This window comes from Manis javanica, chromosome 6, assembly GCF_040802235.1.
Source record: "Manis javanica isolate MJ-LG chromosome 6, MJ_LKY, whole genome shotgun sequence".
Taxonomy (NCBI): Eukaryota; Metazoa; Chordata; class Mammalia; order Pholidota; family Manidae; genus Manis; species Manis javanica.
The window spans coordinates 34,676,727-34,682,726 of record NC_133161.1 but is presented as its reverse complement, the minus strand read 5'-3'; positions in this window follow the sequence as shown (position 1 = coordinate 34,682,726).

Sequence of the window (6,000 nt, the reverse complement as noted above, 5' to 3'; positions counted from 1 at the left end):
ATCATTGTTTCCTTGGACATTTTGAAAGCTCAATGAGACCACAGAGAGATTTACAGTGAAAAACATCAGTGGGGAGTATATATTATATATTTTTAAAATTCTTAAGACACAACAGATTTCTTTGGTCATAAAATGCTAAAAACAAAGCTTTATATAATCTTTTTGACTAGAAGAAATGTGCAGGAGATTCCCAAAATAAGTGACTGAAGGAAGATGTGATATATTTGTCTTCCTAAAAAAAGATGGCATAGATTTTTAAATATCTTGAAATCTGTGTGACAGGGGAGGAGATCTGTTGGCTGTGCCCACCAAGCCGTGGGTGAGTGCTTTCTCTTCAGCCATTTGTTCTCCCGACAGGTGGGGAGAGAAGGCTAAGAATGCAGATGTGTGTGACCTATCCCTGTCTCAGGGGTCTCAAGATCTGTTTTATTTCTTCTTTAAAAATAACGGTTTTTTTCTTTTAAGAAAATCATAATGGCCAGTAATGAAGAATAAAGAAGTGCCAACTATTGTAACAGTTACATTTGCCAATTCTTTGCCCTGCTAAAAAGGCTGGAAGAAGAGTATTATATTTGGTATAGGATGTCAAAGACTGCTTCTTTGAGTGTTTGGAAATGTTATGGAAAGGAGTCCTTGAAAATATAGCAAAACATATATCAAAGAATTAATTATAAAATATCTGCCTTCCAACAGCCTCTACTTTTCCATCTTCAGCCCCCTTCCAACCCCACTAGCATCTTATAGAATTGAAAATCAGAAAAAAAGGATGAGAAGAGACAAATAAAATACCTGACACATTTGTGAAGAATGACAGGTAAAGTGGTTGCCTGTGTTATTGGAGGGAAGGTTCATTATAGGATGTTAATTAAAATTATCCCTCTCACTGGCAAGTTAGAAGAAGCAGAGCATACTCTTTCTCTACGTTTTTTTTTTGTAGTCTACCAAGACTTTTCCCTCCTGTGCCCTCCTGACAATTTGTTCAATGTTCCCAGATTCTCTGCTCATCAATTTTCTTCTAGGTTTTTGAAAGAGAGAAGTCATTTTCCAGGTGTAGTTCTTTGTGCTTACTATAGCAGATTGCCTTTAAAAAAGTCTATGCCATGGGACTGTATATATTAAGGACAAAGAAGGCTAATTGTGTAATCTATGCATCGCATGAAGGATTTATAAAATAAAAGGCTATTTATAGATTATGATCTAAACTCTTATCACGTTTTCCTTCCCAGAGAATCCCACTTGGATTTCTCTCCTTTCCCTTTCTTTGCTAATTGAATCTGCCTTGTTAAATGTTTCCCTCTGTTGTCTTTTCTTTGCTTCCTTTGAAGAGAAAGTTAGGTTTTTATTCTCATATTATCCCTTTTCATCTTGTTTTCTATTCAGTAGATGGTCTGTTTTGTATCTCACCACTAAGTTGGGAAATTCTCCACATCATTTATTTAATGAACTAATTACAATTCTTCTGACTTTCATTTGGTCAGTTACAATTTATGTTTGGTTACCTTAAGTTCCTAGACTGACACAGATTGTGTCACTTCTAGCAGCTACAAATGCCATTGAAAATAAAAATTTGGTGTCGTTCCAGTCAGTCAGCTCTCCCTTCTCCCTTTTAATTATTTATTTTATTTTTAAGGCTCAAACTTCTGTCATTATGAAGAGGGTTGTTCATTATTCCAAAAACTGCTAAGAATAAGACTGCTACCCAAGCAGAAGATAATCTGTTTTAAGTGGTGAGACATTTGGGTTGATTGTGGAAGAAAAAGGTGCCTCATAGTTTCCCTTCATTGGTAGAAGTGCTTTATTTTAGGATTTTCAGACCTAATCCTTGTTCACATTATTCTCAGAATAGAACGTAGTGACATTTATAAAAGGAGGAATGAATTCCACTTTGTTTCTTTATATCTAAATACTTCAAAATTTGAACACTTCATGAAAACAGATTAAAAGAGTGTATCTATTAACACTAATATACTTAGCTAAGTGGATTCAAGTCTGTAGAATGTTAAAACAAAAGATTAAGTATTGAAAGAATCATTCTAAATATTTATTTAGCCCCGTCTACCTGTATTACTGTAATTAGTGTTTCTCTGAGATACAAAGAAAGCAGAATTCAATTTGATTCAACAAATATTTATTAAATTACTATTATGGCCAAGATACTGTGCAAAGTACTGCATGGAATAAAAATATAGGAAATGTAGTCTAAAAAGGCTTGAATTTAGTTCTGTTTATTTCAGACAAAATTTATTGAGCAACTAGGTACCCTGCTAAGTATTGAAAAATACAACATATTTTCTGGGGGCAAAGGAACTTACTGCCTGTCAGGTTGGGGTTGATGAATTCTTGAAATTACATGCAAAATTGTGTATGTACATGACATATGTGTGTGTATATGTGTTTTATTTTTTCTGAGAAGGGCACTATCTTCCAGATTCTCAAAAAGTTCAGTGCCCCCAAATGTTAAAATTCATCCGTGCAATACAAGGTAGACTCTCAGAGCTGTAAGAGAGATCCAAACAAAGGGCTTCTGCATCTGGTCCTTCAATTGCTTACATGATGCTTGGGACTGGACTATGTGCTGAAATGACTGTTAGCAAAGTATTTTACAAGTAAAAGGAAGACAGGCTTCAAATCAGAAGGCATTTTTTAAAGTTAGTGCTAAACGGTGGGATATTAAATGGCATAGGTGAGAAGGGAATAGTGAGTAAATCCTGGAATAGGAGTGGTAGGCTTTTGGATCCCTGAAAGAAAATAACTGGATGGAGCCTTAAAGGACATGTAGGGCTTGAGTAATTGGAAACAGATGACACTGCATCCCTAGTTTGCAGAGATGGCTTAAAGCTACAGAGGAGGGAGTGAGCAGGAAATGTTTTCCTGTTGCTTCTGGATGCATCCTGAACTGATGGAGTCCTGGATACAAATTCTTTGGAGGCTAGTCCTTCTTCAACTCAGCTCCAGAAGTTTCCAAACCTGGTACACCCCTTCTGGTTGGATCAGAAGGCAAAGATTTTATGTGCACACATTTATTTATATAAATACATGATAGTGTCATATATATGTACATATTTTTAAAAGTACATATATGTATATGAAATAAATAAATATATATATATGTTTGCATGTTATCATCCCTCACACAGCTCTTTTGATCATAGTTCATTAATGTATTAACAAAGGGCTTATCTTATTCTAAGCCTTTCATAGGAACTAAAGATGAAAAATAGTTCCCATTATCAAGGAACAAATGTCCGTCAGGTGGAGGTGGAGAAGGGAAGTACTGTGAAAAGAAAAGCATAAATGAAGGCAGGGAGGTTGGTAACCTCATGCCCCTTCCAGAAAATGGCAAGTATTTCACTTGAACTGTTATTAGAAGAGGAGTCTGTCAAGGAATGAATTTGATGAAGTAAGACTTCATGGAAAACAATATATATTGTTTTCAGAAGCTTGGGTTTTAGATATCAGAAAGGCTTTAAAAGATTTTAAGCAGAGGAACAATGTAATTAGATTTAGATTTTAGTGTCTCCAGTAGCAATGTGGACAATAAATTTGCACAATATTATAATAGATTAAGTGGCAGAAGATGTCACCCAGCCAAGAAAATGTTAAGAAGTAAAATCAGTAAGAATTGGTCCTTTATTATAAGTGGGAAATGAAGGAAAGGGAGGAATCTAGGATAACTACCAGGCTTAAAGTTTGGGTGACCAAATAGATGGCAGGGGAAGGTATAAGCTGAATTATGATCAAATTACTTGGGCCAGGTTGAATGAAGAATCTGAGAAAGTAGTATATAGTAGTTGGCTTTATAAAATGAAGCTTGAAAAGGACCTCTAGATTAGGGATTAGCAAATGAGAGCCAGCAGGCCCAATCTGGCCCATTGCCTGATTTTATAAATCCTGTGAGTTAAGAACAGTTTTACCATATTCAGGTAGTTGAAGAAAAACATGAAAAGAACAATAATATATTGTATTAGTTTTCTAGGACTGTTATTACAAGGTACCACAGACTGGGTAGTTAAACAGAAATATATTATCTCACAGTTCTGGGGGCCAGAAGTCCAAGCTGTCTGCAAGGTATTGGTGTGGTTGGTTTATTCTGAGGCCTCTCTCCTCAGTTTGTGGATGGCTGTCTTTACCCCATGTCTTTCTGTAGTCTTCCTTCTCAATGTCCTCTTCTTTTAAGGTGCCAGTCATAATGGATTAGGGCCCACCATAATGACCTCACTTTAATTTAATTACCTCTTTAAAGATTCTGTTTTTCAAATACAATCACGTTCTAAGGTACTAGGAATTAGAACTTCAACATATGAATCTTACAGAGACACAGTTCAGCCCATAACACATGTCATCACCTATGAAAGATATGCATGAACTTCAGCTTCCAGCTTCCAGTGTTTCATTGGAATATGGTCATGTTCATTTATTCCTATGTTGTCTGTAGCTGCTTCTGTGCTATGAGTTGGGTAGTTTTGACAGAGACTGTACAGCCTGCAAAGCCTAAATTATCTATTCTCTGGCCCCCCCAGATTTGCTGTCCTCTACTCTAGGTAGAAGGTGAGTTGTTAGTTATCAGTTTAGGGCTGGTAATGAGTGATGAGATTACTGAGGAATAGTGAGTTGTGGAAAGGAAAGACAGCAAAGCACCATCAAGACACAAACAGGGCAGAGAAGGAAGAGGAAAAGAAGCTACGAGGTAATGGACACAGAGTGAGCAGAGCTATCAGAGAAAAAGAATTGTAGAACTATGCGTGCTGTATTTCACAAAGAAGGAGCAATGAACATTGACAAGAAAACAAGGCTTCTAATGTCATCGAAGCCAGCATATCACATAGGAAGAGCTAGTAAAGTGAACTCCATAAAGAGGTAAAAAGAATAAGCATTAAAAAATGTCTTTTGGGTTTATTAATGATCTATTTGCTTTGGAAATTTTGATATATATACAATTAAATATATGTAATCTCTTAATATACAAAGTATTTAATATATATTATATATGTTTAATATATTTAATTTTATATTTATTTAATATATAAATATTTAACTTATATATATTTTATATATACTGCTACAGTTTTGCATTTCATATAGCTTGCAGAATATTCCTCAGAAAATAATCAAGTGTTTGTAGTATAAATATTTATATGCTGAAAACACTTCTTGTGCAATTGTCTCTAGAATGATATTTTATCCAGTGAGTAAAATGAGATAAAAAGAACAATTTCAAATACATTCTAAAACAGTATCAGATACATACTTGAGAGAAAGCTTTATAGATATTTCCGCATATATACATAAAATTTAACACAAAAATATCAAATTTCCATTTCACTTTAAGCTGAAAAATCATTAGACTTTGTAATTTATTTCTTTAATGTAACTATCAAATCCTTAACTATTCTTTCTTAAAGCAAAAGACTTTCATAGAAAAAGTAGATCTTATAAACTTTCATATTTTGTACTATTTCATATTTTGTTCCTTGAATAAAGTTATTCAAAAGGAATGGCAACTGGGAACTTTGTTACAATGAAAAAGGACATTTGAATAGAAAAATGACCCATAATCATGAGCCAGTGGTCTCAAAAGTATAAATCAACCAAAAGAGATGTACTCTTGCTATGTATTAATTAATGAGACCAGTGCAGGGGATATGCTTAAAAGCATTACTTGCTATCAACAAGACATGAACTCAGACATACAGAGTCAGAGCACAAAAGCATAAGTATATTGCCAAAGTACCAAAGGAACTGTCACTAAAATTTAATACAATAAAGACAAATATACAGTGAACTATAGAGAATGACTATTGTTTTATAGTGCAACTTTATTCCATTAAATTCCCTTATGCTCCTTTTTTTTACTCTTGAAAAGTATTTTCCTCTGTTGTTACCATTTTTATCGTTTGGTTATTATCTATAAATCTGTATTTTTTTGAAAGAGTTTCAATCCTTTCTACATTTCTTGGCACATTATTTACATATTTTCTACCCAAAGTTATTTGTTTCCTA